Below are 19,462 nucleotides of genomic sequence, written 5' to 3'. Positions count from 1 at the left end.
AAGGTGTAAACATTGTTCTGGCAGACGAGAGAAAACTGCATGTGGGAGCATGTTCTAAAAGTAGGAAAAGGAAAAGGAAAAAATTTGACCCTCACGGGCCGGGGCTCCTTTATACCTTCCGCAAGGTAAAGCTTAATATCATATTAAGGCTATGTATAATTTTTTTAATATCCATCAATATTTGTTGACATTCATCAATATTTTTTAAAAAATCTAGCTTCATTGTTACCAACATTACGTTAGCCAATATTTTTTTTACACTTTTTCTTTAACTTCCTTTTTACGTACTACCAACATTTTTCTTTAACTTTTTTACACTCACCAATGTTATTGCTCAACAATTATTTACACGGCCACTTTTTTTTTGCATTTATCAACAGTTTTTGCTTAATATTTTGTTAGTATTCATCAAATTTTTTATGTAAAAAATGTTGAGATGGTTCATCTAAAATGTTGAGATAGTTTCTCGTCGTGGACTAATTATTGAGCTAATGCTAGGTTATAGATATTTAGTTACCTATCCACGGGAAGACGGAAGATATAGGAAACCGGGCCACGGCCCCTATACGAATAGGCCCAGTAGACTGACTGGCCCATGCGAGCAAGAATTTAGTCTGCAAACCGATGGGCCGATGGCCCAAAGGAGAGAGTTGAATACCCTTTTTGTTCAACAGGCACAGCCAGCCCCCAATTTTTTTTCTTTTTTTGAAACGAAAGCCCCAATATTTCGGTGCAGTTTCTCTTTCCATATCAAACAATATTTGGGCAAAGATGATGGTTCTAGAGTGAAAAAGGAAAACGCTTACTTTTGCCTTAGCTTGTGTTGGCGCGTTCTATTTTTTTATCACCAAACATAGAGATGATTTACAGTCGCATTATTTCCAGGGGAACAAGATGATGCTACTAATATATAAGTAAGATGAATTTTCTAGAAAAATGGCATCATCTTAAAAAAAAGAGAGGACACGTTCTCTGTTTCGAAAGCTAGCCAACTACTCGCGCTAAGATAAACATGTCTCGCTTTTGCTCGTTTCACCAACCATTTCAGTAACAGTAAACGTCAACTTGACATGAATTTTTTGTCGACCAAAAATTAAAATGAGTTTTATCATAACCTAAATTACTTGGTCAGGTGCGTGTCGAGGAGTGGTACTAATCAACCTGAAGCCCTTTCTATTGAGCACCAGGTGTCAAGTGAGCAAACTGCTACTACAACCAAGGCAAAAGGGAAGAAATCAGCTGCTGCAACCAAGGCTAAAGGAAGACAAAAAGCTGTTGCAGCTAATGCTAAAGGCAGACACAAGTTGCTGTGATGGTGTTTTCTTGTACTGATGCTGAACTTGTAATGTGGGCCTGGAGACCTTTGCTTAGTCTGGATTATGTCTCTATGTACTGCTTGTGACATCTCTTCTCAAAACTCATGTATTGTTGATGAAATATCTATGCACTGATGTTCCTTTTGTGAACTTGTTTGCTTTGTGTACATAGAGATAACATGTGACCCTGTATCAAAAAAGGGGCAAAAACGTCTTTTCGTGTACCACTTGACAGCAGCTTAATGTGAAATGGAACTGAAAACTTTCCGTTGGCAAATACGGCACGAAGTAATCTTTGGATGGCAAATCAGGAGGCGGCAGAGAAGTAAATAACGCTGAGGGGTAATGATGTGCAGTATTGTGTTCCTCCAATGCAGTTGGCCCGCTCGTCAAGTGTGGAGTCCTCGTGTTTGTGATAGAAATGTACAGTGGATAATCTGTAGAGACAAGGTGTCATTTTACTCTATCTATGGAGAATGAGAGTGAATTGTTAATTTACCTCCATGTTGGATTTCTTTCAGAGGAAATACAACTAGTTGAGCCACTTTCAGCATAGTGTGGCATTTTGTCTCAATCACGCATAATCAATTCAGAAGGCAACTTCCCGTTTATTTTTGCTCTTTCAATTCACAAGGCAGAACAAAACTTGAATCTAACCCTCTACACATGCAAATTTAAATTTGAAAGATTGTGCCAATGGGAGGCAAGCAACAATATTGCTATGTTACATAGTGCCACAGAGAATACAAGGAAAATGAAAGATATTTTCTGCACAGAACCTTTGCACTCTCTGAAACGTAGTGACAGCAAAGCCTACTATCACATAAGCACTAGCTGTATAACTGACATCCAAAGCGATGTTACAAATTCAAAAGTTGCCATGAACCAGCAAAACAACTTTGTTTGTTCAGCTCAGTTTGTGGGATTTCAAACTTTACAGCAGTCACTGCAGTAATCCAGCCTTTTCTTGGGAGGAGGCACTTCAACCTGGCAAAGGCATCATCACCAATCAGGATCCATTGTAGAATTGCATCATATGGGCACTAAATGCCACAAAATATTGCTTAAAAAGATAGAAAGAAATCAGATATCATCGTGGAACAAACTGTTTAAACATGACTTAAGAGTACTGGCGATGAGCACACAAAGCATAGAACACAGTGAATGGAAATTAGGGTGACCAAGTTCGTTTGTGTTACAGCTTTCTAGTATGCTCGTCTTAAGTCCATAGCAGGCTGAACCATTTGGACAATGCATTTTAGTTCATGGCATCTATGAGTACTGCAGGTATAAATTTGAGTTCCATTTGGAAGACCTTTAAACAAAAAAATGATGCAATCTGACTTGACCCTATACACTCTTAAGTCTCTAACCGATCCATAGAAGACCTAACCTAAATTATAAAACCAACAACAAGTAGAAATAATAGTACCATCACTATGTTGAAAGAATGTGATAGGCACCGATATAGAAAATGCAGCTTTTGTAAGAAAAATGCTAACCTTCCATCACATCAGTAAGCATCAAAGAGTGACCTTATGGAGTTCCAATGCTTGAATCAATCTGATCTGATCATGCACCTTTTATGGCTCAATCTTTCCTGTTTAGTATAATCAGAACAAAACGAAAAAATATATATTAATTTACTTTATCAGCATTTTAACTACAGATCAGGACTTCGTTCAACAGATGAAAATAGAGAAACATCGATATCATGTGCCCCGTCCCTGCCGTAGGTTGTATTGTATCAATCTATGATGTGACAGTCAATAAAATCTTCAATTGGGCAACAATGCACTGGGTATCATCTGACACTTCAAACTGTTATACCTGGAACAAACTATGAAGAGGATTGAATATCACATATAACATTGTATCATCTGGCATATTAATTTCGCTCCAACATTCTAAGCTATCTTAACAGAAAACTCATAATGGCCAGCCACTTTTAATGCCACAAAGCCCTTTATCCACAATAACTCATAAATGGAATTGTTAAACTTAGTTGATAGCTTAGATTAGTGTAAAGAAGCACTTGAATGGTTTCAACAGCATTAAAGATATACTAGTGAATAAAACTTACCATACATCTTCAACTGAACCATCACAATTAGGCGATATCTTCACCGGAAAACAAGCACTTTTTGCTATTCCAAACGCCCCGCCTTTGCTCCCAACATCACGAGCAATGAGAATAAATTTTCCCGTACCCGAGTCTTTTACGACCCAAAACTTTTTCCCTTTCGATGTTTTCCCGTATGCGGTCAAAAGGACTGAATGGTTCAACTTCCCACAACTACCCATATCATCGGCAATTCCCTAATGTGAAATAGAAATACGTTCGTTTAGATTTCAAAAATACATTTGGTGCTTACAAGATGTTGATAAACTAATCAGCTATTTGAGTTAAATATGCAATAACATTAATATCAGGATTGAATTGATTTCAGTGGAATGGCAAGTATAATCTAAAATAAGTTTTCAATATTTTCTATCTAACTACCTTCAAAATGAATGAAAATTTCTAATTGCATTTATTCTCTTGTAATATGTAGGTTAATCACTTACACCACAATAGTATTCTAGACGTTCATCGAAACATATGTCAACACAAATTGGTTGGTTTGCCGCAGCTTGTCTTAGTGAAAATTCACAATTTTTAGGCACAAATTGGTAGCCATCAATAGTGACCTTTTCAGCCTGCATAGAAACAAGAGAAAATATAAATTCAGAAGTCATAACTATGAATTAAATATTTAACTTGTTAACAGTAGGCATACATGAATTTTTTGACATGGGCCTCTCCTGCCAACATATGGATAAAGGGCCTCAGGTACTATCCCACCATTTCTACAAATGTAATCAAAGGATAGGTGTGGATATCCACGACCATAATCATAGAAACCATTACTTAGATTGTTGCGATCAAGAACTTGTTGTTCTAATAACTTAACCAATTCTCCTGTTCTTATAGCATTTATTCCCTCCGTAGCTCCAATCGCTGCATGCGCCCAGCAATCTAGAGACAAACAAGCACATATCAAGTAAAAAAGCAATATCAAATATGCATTTATTTCATAAGGCACCATATAAAAGCAGTACCTTCAAATATTTGTTTATGAGGTGCAGTTACTGCTCCCTTTTTGAACCAGTCAATCGAGTCAGGTGGAACATGTTAGATGTATATGTACAGTTGATATTTTACCTTTTCTACTATGGGGTTATATATATATATATATATATATATATATATATATATATATATATATATATATATATATATATATATATATATATATATATATATATATGGGCCTAGTGCCCCTATTATGAATACAAGTGCTATTCCTAACATGGTACGGAGCCAAACTAGGGTTAGATTTCTTCTCGATCTGCCCTAGGGTTCCTTTTTTTTTACTCGCACGTTGCACTTGCGTGTTCTTTTCTGCTAGTCTCCCACCGCTGGCTCGTCTCCCATTGCCGCCGCCCCTCCGCCCGCCTGCACCCGTGCGCTGCCGTTGCCGGATCTCCCACCTCTCGTGCGCCCGTGCGCCGACGCCGCCGGATGTAACGACCGACCCCTAAGCCTTTCCAGTTAGTTTTGATCTCAGCCCTTAAGCTTAGCCAGCTGTCTTGCTTGACCACACCTAAGTGCTCAGTTTTCCACCGGTCCCGACCCCTGAGATCCGACCCCTTTCCGCTTCGCTCCTCTCCCGACCCCGGCAAGCTCGGCCCACCGTCGGATTCTGCTGATCTTCCTCACCCGTCAGATCTATCCACAGGTGGACCCGTGAGATCTTTTTCCAGATCCCCCGCGACAGCTGCACTCGAGTTGCATGGCCGCCTCAGAGCCTTCCTGCCGCGTGGCTCGTCTTCTCCGACGCCTGCTGCTCCGTTTTGTCTCTGGCCAGCGACCGAGTGGGTTCCCGCGCCCCCTTTCCCCAATAGCAGCGGAAGCCCTCTGCACCCCTTTCTGCAGAGCCTCGTCTCCCGCGCCCATCATCACGCCACCAGATCCCGGCCCCAGAGCCCGATGTCGCCCGTCTTTTCCGTCCTTTCAGCCACAGTTGCGCCGCCCGGTCGTCGCTACACGACGATTCCTCCACCGCCAACCCCGACCGCGGCCGCGACAGTTCCTTTCCCCGCTCTGTCAGAAGCCGCCCGACAATCTGTTGTTCCGCGCTCTCCCCCGCGCCCGCGTCCGCCTGTCTTCTCACCTGAGCGCCCTCGTTTCTAGCGCCGTTAAGCCGGTCACTTCGATCAAATCTTCCGCACGACGACGCCCGCTTTCCGCCAAATCTCAACCACCAGTCTACCCGCCCCTACGCCGCCCTGACGGCAGAACGCAATGATCGCTGGCGTCACCCCGGAGTTCTGCCGCACCGCCTCCTTTGCTCAATCGCCGCCCCGGCAGAGCACTCCATTGCCTCTCCCCGGCCTTCGCGCCGCTCCCCTTCTCTCTCTCCGCGCCGTTTCCTTTCCTCTGCTCCAGCAGCTATAAAAGGAATGCCCCCGTCGCCGGAGTTTCCTCCGCCCTTGTTGCCTTCAGCTTTCTTTAGCTCCCTGCTCAAGCTCCTAGCACCACCCACCCAGCTCTTGAGGAGTTCTTCTCTCAGTTCTCTCTCAGTTTTCTCCAAGTCACCCAGCAGCTTGCTCCTCAGCGCTGTGTAAGAGCTCTCTTGTGATCCGCAAGAAGCAGCGCCGCCGCCGGAGCATTGCCAGTCTTAGCCCTTGCTTGAAGCTTTAGTCACTCCGCCCAAGTTCTCTTCTTCCCGACCCCAAGCCTTCCTTTCAGGAAGAAGGTGAGTTGCCGACCCCAAGTCCGCCTCGCCCGACCCCTCCTATCCGCCCGACCCCAGTTCCGTCTCGTCCGACCCTGTCTGTTCTGTCGACCCTTATCCGCCTCGCCCGAGGGCTTGGCTGTGATCTTTTTCTTCAACTCGAGGGTGTATGTGTAAAACTTGGAAACCTTCAGCGCTTGCGTCTGAGGATCCCAGTTATCACATCCTCTAGTTCAAGGATCAGACCACTAATTCCTTCCTACCCTCACCTTTTGTTTATCCTCAGCTCTCGAACCACCATCACCTCCTGCTCCTTGTTGCAAATTTCTGGGCTCAGGCAAGCCAGTGTTGCTGTTGAACTAACCGTCTAAGCTAACCCTTGCATTGCATTCGTGTAGAGCTGCACCTCGCCGACGGCTTCTACGAGCTTCACCCAGCGCCAGAAGAAGAAGTTGTAGCCGAGCTCCTGCCCTCCGAAGTCGAAGTCGCCCCCGAAGTCGAGCAGTTCCCGTCCTCCTTGCTTGAAGGCAAGCCCCGGTTGCATGAAAGTCCTATGTGTTTTACCAGACTTGCGCATGCCTTCTGTAACATGCTTGTGCATTTACGTATAGGAGTTGTGTGAAACCCTAGATGCATGACTAGTTATCCCAGTGATCTGAGCACTAGTTGTTGGACCGAGTAGCTGCATTGCTTAAGTAGGAGACGGTAAAAGTCGAGTGATTTCCTGTCACTCGCGAGTTATAGGAGTTGCATGTTACTCTCCTGTCAGAACTATAAGGACGACGGACGGGGCAGGGTTTTGGGTAACTCTTTGGTGGTCGGATGGTCGCCCCGTCTGTCTATGCAATCTTGCTAAGGCCCGACAGCGGTGGTGTTCGTGATCAAGTGTTTGAAAGTACTAGCCTCATACTTAGTATGGGATGAGGAAGCCTAGTATCGGATTGAACCTAGACGTGAGCGGTCGCCCCATTGTTCTTGGAACGGAGTTTCCCCTGCTGGTTGTCGCACGTGGTGGCAATGTGTGGTCACAGGACGGTAGAGGCCGGGTCTGTGGAACCTTGCACCAAAGGAAATGGGCCCGACACGGGTTAGGGGATTGATGGGGAAGGCCGACACAGGAAGCGACCTCCGGGTGCGTGGATGTCGTGAGGCTAGGTTCACCATGCATGGTTAAGGAACTCGAATCGATTCGTCTGCCTCTCACAGTTTGAGACTGCTTGATCGCTATGTCACCCTGAGTAAATAAGGAATCTGATGATGGCAATGTTGTTGTTACATCTACACCTTTTGTTGGTTCTATGAATGCTTAGAATAGGTCGCACAACCTAGACTGGTAAATGAACATAGAACCTGAGCTAAAAACTGATATAGTGTTAATTAGTGCTTTTGGCAAACAAACCCCACAGCCAAAGAGCCTTGCATGTCTAGAAGGAGGAGTAGCCCTCACTCCCATCGGTTAAGTCTTGTTGAACTTAGTAGCTCAGCCTTGTTGTGGCTTCTATTTTCAGGTGAAGTTGCTGCTTCCGACCCCTCTCTGGTTGGTGCTTGGCCGCCCCAGCTCCCGCCAGGCTGGACGGTCGAGTGGGACCCCTCCTCGGACGGCGAGGAGAGGACTCAGTGATGTTCTGGCTGGTCTCGCCCGGACATCTGACCCCGACGAAGTCTTCCGCTAGTTTTCTCTGTTGTTTTCTTGAATCTTGTAAAACTCTGATGTTGGATTTTATGACCGAACCAAATGGGTAAAACTTGTTTAACTCAGTGGGCTTGTTGTATTCTCTGTAACCGCTCACCTTTGTGTGGGTTTGCTGAACTTGATCCTGTTTAAGTGGTTAAATCGGATGGAAATCTGACGGCACTTCGCATTAACTCGGTTTAGGCGGGAGTGTCGCATGTTAGGCGACTTAACTCTGCTTAATCTAGTTAATCCGAGGTGGTTCCGCCACAGCTGGTATCAGAGCCGTGTTTAGCATTTCAGAGAACCCAATGAGCCCTAAACACTTCTTTGAAAGGATAAAAGCTGCAAGAAAGTTTTGAAAATCTCATACGATCGTTAAGGATGACTTAGTGCGAGAGGCCCTAGGGGATTTTGGGGTTGTTTCAGGTGACTAATAAGTACTTGGTTATTTGCTAACTCCTCCAGCACTTCGCCACATCTATCATACGTGTGCCGAGTTCCGCATCGCGAGTATGCGAGGGTTGATAGGGAGCTCCATTCAAAGGACCCTATCTTCGCGGTTGTTTTCGCCCACGTCTATTACACGTGCGCAGGTTCCGTATGTGTTCCCTACGAAGGTTGGTACGGTTCGATTCCAACGAACCTATCAGCACGGTTGTTTCGCCACGTTTGTCACACGTGTGCCGATTCCGCATCACGAGTATGCGAAGGGTTATACGGATCCATTCAAAGGGAGCCTATTTCCACGGTTGAGTGCTGTCCATGCAGCCTTAAACGCATGGGTGCCGTTCCTATAGTGAGCGGTAATGTTTGGGAACGCTTTCGTGGGTGCTGGCACGGAAGGTTCGTGTGTGGTGTTTTTCTGCAGGTTGCTAACCGCGTTCGTTTAAGAGACGTTACTAGAACCGACTAGTTATTATAGGGAGAGACGTATTGTTGCCTTGTCACCGGCGCTGACCGCGTAAGACCCAAGGTTGGGCAGTTGTATTTGGTTAAGAGTACGGTAGGTCGTGCATGCGGCATATCTAAAGAGGTTGTACGGTCCCTTTTCTCAGCAGCAACCCTGTCCGAAAGAGTTCTTTTGATCTAAGGATTTCTAGCTTCTCTTAGTTGCTCTCGGTGAAACCTGTCTGCTTTTCTATCCGACCCCTGATCCTTGAAGTCATCTCACGTGGTTTCGGTTTTCTTGGTTCCAGATGGCTGTTCCCGGACATGTTGTTTTTGGAGCGGACGGTACATTCCAATCAACGTGCCTGCATTTCGAGGGGTTTCCCGCGATTTTGTGGGATATGCTGAAGTGGTTTGGGTATCAGTCCCCGCCCCTGTATGCCGGACGATTATATATGGAACAGGGCATTCAGACGTGCCAGGTGCAAGCGTTGGTACCACCTCCCCTTGTACGGCCCGACTGGCCCTCTCTGGGCATAATAGCCTATGGTCTTTCTCCGGAAGATACATGGGAGTCCGCCGCCCTTCAGTTGCTCACCCAGTTCTGTCAGTTGCACCCCGTGGAGATCACGCTGGACCCGATCGGTCTTTTCCCCGTCAGGAGTCGGCTGGACCCGGCCTGGCTTGACCGCGTCGGAAACATCGAGGTGTTGGCCACCACCTGTGCTATGGTCACCATCTCCACCAACGTCCGGTGCATGGCTGCCCTCTACAGGTTGATAGAGCTTCAGGGAAGAGCCATGACCCTCTTCGCCTGTACGGCTGCATATACCCACGGTTACCTCCAGGCAGCAAGAAGAGACCTGGTAGGCCGAACTTACCAGCTGATTCAGCGTGGTATCCAGATCCACGATATGCAAGATCGGATCTCCGAGCTAGAAGGAGAAGTCGCCGACCTCGTGGACGGCATGATAGAGCTCTCGGAGGAAAAGATGGAGGTGGAAATGGAGCTAGCAGTCGCCAATGCCCACCTGGAGGAGCACCAAGCCGAGCTCGAGGATATGCATGCCCTCAACATGCAGCTCGAAGCTCAGGAGGACCCTGAGGAAGATGAGGGAGCGTCCAGCATGGACATAGAAGAAGATGTCGCCCCTTCTCCGACTCATAGTGTCCATTGGTAGCTTAAGGGTTCTCAGGGAACCTTCTTTCTTTTTGTTGTACTCCTCGGCAGCCTAGATTTTGGAAAAGCTGTAATAGGTTAGCCTTGAGTTGAGTACTCCCTGTGTTGAAACGTTGTTGTGTATAAAGTTAACCCCGGTGCATAGTTCTCTCCTCGTATGGTGTGAATGCTAGGGTTGAGTAAGTTGCGCCGTAACCCTATGCTGTTTTCGGGGAGCCTGTTCAGTTGGCCGACCCTAGTTTGCGAGCCAGAGTGCGCCGACCTTGAGGCAGTCTCCGCCTCGTCCGACCCTTTTCAAGAACGGACCGTGTCCGACCCCTTGGTTTGAGTGGATCAGATCCTAGGAGTCTGTATGTGGCATGTGTTGCCTGAAGTGAGGTACCAGGTCAAGTAGAGGTTACCTATGCCGAGAATGCGAGGAATGTGCTTCCCTACGAGGACGTGTGATGCACCACTGGCAAGAGTCGCATTAAAGGATTTAAGCTATACGTTCCATTTGTTGGAGTACACCTAAGATTATGAAATTAATGGGGCGTTAACTCTTGCAGATGGCGCACCGCACTAGGTCTAGTTCTGGACCCAGTGGTAGTGATCAGCGCCAGGATTTTCCCCCGCCCCCATCGCCATTGGAGGCAATCCTAGCTACTCAAACCGAGCTGCTAAGGCATCTGGTGCAAGGACAACACCAGCAGCCACATGGTGGAAGAGCACAGCAGCAGCCGCATATCGCGCGGTATGAGGACTTTCTGGGGACGCAGCCCCCGCTGTTCCAAAAGACGCAAGAACCGCTCGATGCTGATGCATGGGTTCGCACGATCGAATCCAAGTTCGAGCTCCTCACCGCTCCATGCCCCGATCACAACAAGGCGCGGTTTGCCGCTCAACAGCTGCGTGGCTCCGCACGGCTTTGGTGGGACCACTACCATGTCATGCTGCCGGCTGGCCACGTGGTCAGTTGGAGCGAGTTCAAGGGCCACGTGGTCAGTTGGAGCGAGTTCAAGACGGCGTTCAAGGCGCATCACATTCCCGAAGGTCTCCTGGAGCGCAAGCTCAACGAGTTTCTGGCCCTCACCCAAGGAACTCGGGATGTGCTCCATTACGCCCAAGCGTTCAATGACCTATGCCGTTATGCTGGCTATCATGCGGACACAGACAAGAAGAAGCGGGACAGATTCCGCCGAGGACTGAGCTTGGAGCTCAGGGAAAGGCTGAACCCCATCAGGGTGGATACCTACAACGAGTTGGTCAACCTGGCCATCTCTCAGGAGGACTGCATGCAAGCTCTCAAGACCGACCAGAAGCGGAAAGCCTCTGTGGCATTTCCGAGTCCACCGACTCGAAGGTTCCGAATGACTCCTCCACAAGCCCCTGGCCGACCCCAGCAGTCAAGGAATTGGATCGCCCGACCCCCGCCGGCGACAATGCCTCGTTTTCCAGGCTTCCAGCCGCAAGTGCCCCGGCCGATCCTGCCAACGCCACCTCGCCCGGCAGCCAGCAATCGTTGTTTTACCTGCGGCAATGAAGGACATTTTGCAAGGGACTGCCCCAGGAACAAGAATCAGCAGCAAGGTCAGAACCCCATGGCAGCCAGAGGAAGGAGGCCCAAGGTGCAAGTCCGACAAGGCCGACTCAACTACACCAGCTTGACCGAACTTCCCGAAGGTGCGCCAGTAATGACGGGTACTTTCCTTGTTTTAAATCAAGCGGTTGTTGTGTTGTTTGATTTAGGAGCCTCTCATAGCTTTATCGGGAGTAAGGCAAGGGAAAGATGTGGGCTAAGTGTCGGTCACACTAAGGAACCCTATGTGATCGCCACTCCTGGAGGAAGGATAACGTCGGATCAGGTCGTTATTCTTGTGCCTCTCCAGCTAGGCCCCACCCTCTTCAAGGAAAACCTTATCATCCTTGACCTAAAGGGCATAGATGTCATCCTTGGTATGGACTGGATGGCCCGACATCATGTTGTTTTAGATACATCAGCCCGATCTCTTTACATCAGCTCGCCCTCTCATGGCCGTTCTACCCTATCTTTGACCCATCCTGAGTCTCCGACTCCTTGTGCCTACCCTCTGTTGGGAGCCCGTCTAGAAGACCTCCCTGTTATCAGTAAGTACCTTGATGTGTTTCCAGAAGATTTGTCGGGTATGCCCCCTGATAGAGAAGTGGAGTTTTCCATAGAGTTGATTCCTGGCACAGCCCCGATATCTAAGAGACCCTATCGGATGCCACCCGTTGAGTTAGCCGTGTTGAAGACCCAGGTGCATGATCTGTTGGAAAAGGGCTTCATTCGACCCAGTACATCATCTTGGGGTTGCCCTGCCCTGTTTGTGAAGAAGAAAGATGGCAGTCTACGTATGTGTGTGGATTACCGACCCCTCAATGCGGTAACAGTCAAGAACAAGTACCCACTGCCACGTATTGATGTTTTGTTCGATCAGTTAGCCGGAGCAAAAGTGTTCTCCAAGATCGATCTTCGTTCTGGTTATCACCAAATAAAAATTCGACCCTGTGACATACCCAAGACAGCTTTCTCTACCAGATATGGACTGTACGAGTATCTAGTCATGTCCTTTGGACTCACCAATGCACCCGCTTATTTCATGTACCTTATGAACTCGGTGTTTATGCCTGAGCTGGACAAGTTTGTAGTGGTGTTCATTGATGACATCCTAGTGTACTCGAAGAATGAGGAAGAGCATGCCAACCATCTTCATATAGTTCTCCAACGGCTGAGAGATCACCAGCTTTATGCAAAGTTCTCCAAGTGTGAGTTTTGGTTAGATAGTGTCAAGTTTCTGGGACACATTATCTCCAAGGATGGTATCGCCGTGGATCCCAGCAAGGTACAAGAAGTCATGGAATGGAAGTCTCCTACCTCAGTACACCAGATCAGGAGTTTCCTTGGACTTGCAGGTTACTATCGGCGTTTCATACCGGATTTCTCCAAGATAGCTAAGCCGATGACCGAGTTGCTGAAGAAAGAGGTCAAATTTGTGTGGGACACCAAGTGTGAAGAGGCCTTCAAGACCCTGAAGCACTCGCTGACCACCGCCCCAGTTTTGGCTCAACCCGACCCCTCTAGGCCGTATGACGTATACTGTGACGCCTCTGACACTGGACTCGGATGTGTTCTTATGCAAGACAGCCGAGTCATTGCCTATGCCTCACGTGCGTTACGACCTCATGAACTAAGCTACCCGACACATGACCTTGAGTTAGCAGCAGTGATACATGCCTTGAAGATATGGAGGCACTACCTAATGGGAGCTCACTGCAACATCTACACCGACCACAAGAGCCTCAAGTACATCTTCACTCAAGCCGACCTCAACATGCGTCAGAGAAGATGGCTGGAGTTGATAAAGGATTATGAGTTGGAAGTGCACTATCATCCTGGCAAGGCAAATGTAGTAGCCGATGCCCTCAGTCGCAAACCCCATTGCAACTGCTTGTTGTCAACAGCTTTCACCAAAACCCTGTGTCACGAGATGGGAAAACTAAGTTTGGAAATTGTTCCTCATGGAACCCTTAGTCACATCATACTTGACTCAGTTTTAGAGGACCAAATTCGGTCAACACAAGTTAAGGATGAAGAAATAAAACGGATCATCAGTAAGATATCAGGAAAGGATAAAGGATATAAGCAATTCCGTCAGGACAAAACGGGAGGTGTGTATTATGGAAACCGACTAGTCGTACCCGCTGACCCCGAGTTGAGGAAGCAGATCCTGGATGAAGCTCATCTCTCCAAGTTCTCGATCCATCCTGGCAGCAATAAGATGTACCATGATCTTCGTCAAACCTTTTGGTGGAGTGGAATGAAACCAGAGATAGCTCGTTATGTCTCAGAATGTGACACCTGTCAACGTGTCAAGGCCAGTCATTTGAAGGTAGCAGGAACCCTGCAGCCGCTACCTATTCCCTCTTGGAAATGGGAATACATTAGCATGGACTTCATAGTTGGGTTACCCCTTACAACTCAACGGTGTGATTCCATCTGGGTTATAGTGGACCGTCTGACCAAGACGGCACATTTCCTTCCTGTTCGTACCACCTACACAGTCAAGCAATATGCAGAGTTGTACCTCGACCGTATCGTTTCCCTACATGGTGTACCCAAGACCATCATCTCTGATCGAGGAGTCTAGTTTGTGGCCCGTTTTTGGGAGCAATTACAAGCATCTATGGGCACCAAGCTCATCCGAAGCTCAACGTATCATCCCCAAACCGATGGCCAAACCGAGAGAGTCAACCAGATCCTTGAAGACATGCTAAGAGCCTGTGTCATCCACTATGATAAAAACTGGGACAAGTGTCTGCCCTTAGCAGAATTCTCCTACAATAACAGCTATCAGGCCAGTTTGAAGATGGCACCGTTTGAGGCCCTGTATGGTCGAAGATGCAGGACACCCCTGAACTGGTCCCAACCAGGAGAAAGACAGGTATATGGCCCTGACTTAGTGGCAGAAGCCGAAGAGCAAGTGAAGGTGATTCAAGCAAATCTCAAGGCCGCCCAATCCCGACAGAAGAGTTACTCCGACCGACGGAGAAGACCCCTGCAGTTCGACCTTGGTGATCACGTGTACCTTCGAATCTCCCCGACCAAAGGAGTGCAACGGTTTGGAATAAAAGGCAAGTTAGCACCCCGCTATGTTGGCCCTTATGAGATTGTGGAGATATGTGGACCCGTTGCTTACCGGATCCAACTCCCAGAGCAGCTATCAGCCATACATGATGTTTTTCATGTGTCTCAACTGAAGAAGTGTATCCGAGTTCCAGCAGAAATCATAGAGCAAGAACAACTTCAAGTAGAGCCCGACCTGACCTACGCCAAGTACCCAGATCGAGTTCTTGACCAAAAGGAAAGGCACACCCGACGCCAAGTGGTAAAGATGTACAAGATCCTCTGGAGAAACCACACCGAGGATGAAGCCACATGGGAAACGGGCGAGTATCTGAACAAGCATTTCCCAGGTTTTCTATCCCATCAAGGAGGTAAGCAAAGCACACCCCTTTTGATCCTTGAATCTCGGGACGAGATTCTTTTTAAGAGGGGTAGGCTGTAACGACCGACCCCTAAGCCTTTCTAGTTAGTTTTGATCTTAGCCCTTAAGCTTAGCCAGCTGTCTTGCTTGACCACACCTAAGTGCTCAGTTTTCCGCCGGTCCCGACCCCTGAGATCCGACCCCTTTCCGCTTCGCTCCTCTCCCGACCCCGGCAAGCTCGGCCCACCGTCGGATTCTGCTGATCTTCCTCACCCGTCAGATCTATCCACAGGTGGACCCGTGAGATCTTTTTCCAGATCCCCCGCGACAGCCGCACTCGAGTTGCATGGCCGCCTCAGAGCCTTCCTGCCGCGTGGCTCGTCTTCTCCGACGCCTGCTGCTCCGTTTTGTCTCTGGCCAGCGACCGAGTGGGTTCCCGCGCCGCCTTTCCCCAATAGCAGCGGAAGCCCTCTGCACCCCTTTCTGCAGAGCCTCATCTCCCGCGCCCATCATCACGCCACCAGATCCCGGCCCCAGAGCCCGATGTCGCCCGTCTTTTCCGTCCTTTCAGCCACAGTTGCACCGCCCGGTCGCCGCTACACGACGATTCCTCCACCGCCAACCCCGACCGCGGCCGCGACAGTTCCTTTCCCCGCTCTGTCAGAAGCCGCCCGACAATCTGTTGTTCTGCGCTCTCCCCCGCGCCCGCGTCCGCCTGTCTTCTCACCTGAGCGCCCTCGTTTCTAGCGCCGTTAAGCCGGTCACTTCGATCAAATCTTCCGCACGACGACGCCCGCTTTCCGCCAAATCTCAACCACCAGTCTACCCGCCCCTACGCTGCCCTCACGGCAGAACGCAATGATCGCTGGCGTCACCCCAGAGTTCTGCCGCACCGCCTCCTTTGCTCAATCGCCGCCCCGGCAGAGCACTCCATTGCCTCTCCCCGGCCTTCGCGCCGCTCCCCTTCTCTCTCTCCGCGCCGTTTCCTTTCCTCTGCTCCAGCAGCTATAAAAGGAATGCCCCCGTCGCCGGAGTTTCCTCCGCCCTTGTTGCCTTCAGCTTTCTTTAGCTCCCTGCTCAAGCTCCTAGCACCACCCACCCAGCTCTTGAGGAGTTCTTCTCTCAGTTCTCTCTCAGTTTTCTCCAAGTCACCCAGCAGCTTGCTCCTCAGCGCTGCGTAAGAGCTCTCTTGTGATCCGCAAGAAGCAGCGCCGCCGCCGGAGCATTGCCAGTCTTAGCCCGTGCTTGAAGCTTTAGTCACTCCGCCCAAGTTCTCTTCTTCCCGACCCCAAGCCTTCCTTTCAGGAAGAAGGTGAGTTGCCGACCCCAAGTCCGCCTCGCCCGACCCCTCCTATCCGCCCGACCCCAGTTCCGTCTCGTCCGACCCTGTCTGTTCTGTCGACCCTTATCCGCCTCGCCCAAGGGCTTGGCTGTGATCTTTTTCTTCAACTCAAGGGTGTATGTGTAAAACTTGGAAACCCTTCAGCGCTTGCGTCTGAGGATCCCAGTTATCACATCCTCTAGTTCAAGGATCAGACCACTAATTCCTTCCTACCCTCACCTTTTGTTTATCCTCAGCTCTCGAACCACCATCACCTCCTGCTCCTTGTTGCGAGTTTCTGGGCTCAGGCAAGCCAGTGTTGCTGTTGAACTAACCGTCTAAGCTAACCCTTGCATTGCATTCGTGTAGAGCTGCACCTCGCCGACGGCTTCTACGAGCTTCACCCGGCGCCAGAAGAAGAAGCTGTAGCTGAGCTCCTGCCCTCCGAAGTCGAAGTCGCCCCCGAAGTCGAGCAGTTCCCGTCCTCCTTGCTTGAAGGCAAGCCCCGGTTGCATGAAAGTCCTATGTGTTTTACCAGACTTGCGCATGCCTTCTGTAACATGCTTGTGCATTTACGTATAGGAGTTGTGTGAAACCCTAGATGCATGACTAGTTATCCCAGTGATCTGAGCACTAGTTGTTGGACCGAGTAGCTGCATTGCTTAAGTAGGAGACGGTAAAAGTCGAGTGATTTCCTGTCACTCGCGAGTTATAGGAGTTGCATGTTACTCTCCTGTCAGAACTATAAGGACGACGGACGGGGCAGGGTTTTGGGTAACTCTTTGGTGGTCGGATGGTCGCCCCGTCTGTCTATGCAATCTTGCTAAGGCCCGACAACGGTGGTGTTCGTGATCAAGTGTTTGAAAGTACTAGCCTCATACTTAGTATGGGATGAGGAAGCCTAGTACCGGATTGAACCTAGACGTGAGCGGTCGCCCCATTGTTCTTGGAACGGAGTTTCCCCTGCTGGTTGTCGCACGTGGTGGCAATGTGTGGTCACAGGACGGTAGAGGCCGGGTCTGTGGAACCTTGCACCAAAGGAAATGGGCCCGACACGGGTTAGGGGATTGATGGGGAAGGCCAACACAGGAAGCGACCTCCGGGTGCGTGGATGTCGTGAGGCTAGGTTCACCATGCATGGTTAAGGAACTCGAATCGATTCGTCTGCCTCTCACAGTTTGAGACTGCTTGATCGCTATGTCACCCTGAGTAAATAAGGAATCTGATGATGGCAATGTTGTTGTTACATCTACACCTTTTGTTGGTTCTATGAATGCTTAGAATAGGTCGCACAACCTAGACTGGTAAATGAACATAGAACCTGAGCTAAAAACTGATATAGTGTTAATTAGTGCTTTTGGCAAACAAACCCCACAGCCAAAGAGCCTTGCATGTCTAGAAGGAGGAGTAGCCCTCACTCCCATCGGTTAAGTCTTGTTGAGCTTAGTAGCTCAGCCTTGTTGTGGCTTCTGTTTTCAGGTGAAGTTGCTGCTTCCGACCCCTCTCTGGTTGGTGCTTGGCCGCCCCAGCTCCCGCCAGGCTGGACGGTCGAGTGGGACCCCTCCTCGGACGGCGAGGAGAGGACTCAGTGATGTTCTGGCTGGCCTCGCCCGGACATCCGACCCCGACGAAGTCTTCCGCTAGTTTTCTCTGTTGTTTTCTTGAATCTTGTAAAACTCTGATGTTGGATTTTATGACCGAACCAAATGGGTAAAACTTGTTTAACTCAGTGGGCTTGTTGTATTCTCTGTAACCGCTCACCTTTGTGTGGGTTTGCTGAACTCGATCCTGTTTAAGTGGTTAAATCGGATGGAAATCCGACGGCACTTCGCATTAACTCGGTTTAGGCGGGAGTGTCGCATGTTAGGCGACTTAACTCTGCTTAATCTAGTTAATCCGAGGTGGTTCCGCCACACCGGATCTCCCGCTGCCGCTCGTGCGACCTTGCGCGTCGTCCGCCGTCCGCATCGTCAGTCGGCCGCTAGGCCTCCCGCTCGTCCGCCGGATCTCCCGCCGCCATCGCCGGCTGCCTGCCCACCAGAGTCTGCTTGTCTGCGAGAGAGAAAAAGAAAAAAAAGAAAGAAAGAAAAAAACTTGCTGCCTCTATTTTTGGGGCGCCTCTGTTTTTTTGGCGCCCGTGAGGCTCTCTCTGCTCGAGGGCGCCTCCTCCGGTGAGGTTTTGTAAAAAAAAAAACCCTCTTGCACCACTGTTTCTCTGCGCTCTCGCTCTCACCGTCGTCTGTCGTTGCTTTACTTGCACTCTTGCTGTCACCATGGCTCTTTCGACTCCTTTGTCTGGTGGTGTTCCAGTGCTACAACTACGTTGTCTGGTGCTATTCAATGGCACTAATTATTGAGATTGGGTTCCTCATCTACGGATTCATATGCGCGGTCTTTGTCTTTGGGAGTTTCTAACTGGCAGGTTGCCTTGCCCACCTCATCCTACTGCTCCTACATACCCGGTGATTCCTGAGAAGCCTGTGATTCCAGAGAAGGCTACGGCTGAAGAGATGGATCGGTTGCTTGCTGCTTATGATGCGGATGTGGTGAAACTGCTTGCTGATTATGATGATGGTCATGCGTCATATGAGTCTCAGTTTACTACATATTGGACATGGGTTGATGAGGATGCTCGAGCTGCTTCTATTCTTGTTGCTAGCATGGAGGATAGGGTTTCGGCTGATATTGTTGAGCTTGACTTTGCACATCATATGTGGGCTTTTCTTCGTCAGCGTTATGAGTCCACTGGTCACTCTACTTTTCTTGCAGCCATTCATCAGGAGCAGCTTGTTCAACAGGGTAATGGTACAGTTGATGATTTCTATGCTCAGATTTCTGCTATTTGGCGTCAGCTTGACACTCTTGGTCTTCAGTTGTCACCTAGCACTTGTCAGTCCTGCCTGGGTTAGCAGCAGGCCCTTGAGCTTCGCCGCATCTACGACTTCTTGATGCCTCTTCGGGATGAGTTTGAGCCACTTCGTGCATAGTTGCTGACTTCGGCTAGTTCTGAGACACAGGAGATCATCAAGGTGCTCAGTCGCCTTGTTTCCTCTACGCCACCGGGAGCTGCGGGTTCTGTGACTCAGCCTTCTGCACCTATAGGTTTTGCTTCTGCTCCTCAGTCTTCCACTCTGGAACCACCTTCCACATCTACTCCAGGTATTTGTCCATGGATTCTTGATTCTGGTGCTTCATTTCATATGACTCCTAATTGCACCTACCTTTCTTCCATACGTTCTCCACCTGGTTCTCCCATTGTTCATACAGTCGATGGTTCTTCTCTTCCTATTGTCGGACATGGCACTCTCCTATCTAA

Source organism: Setaria italica, chromosome III (assembly GCF_000263155.2).
Source record: "Setaria italica strain Yugu1 chromosome III, Setaria_italica_v2.0, whole genome shotgun sequence".
Classification (NCBI taxonomy): domain Eukaryota; kingdom Viridiplantae; phylum Streptophyta; class Magnoliopsida; order Poales; family Poaceae; genus Setaria; species Setaria italica.
Note: the sequence above shows the minus strand (reverse complement) of the source record.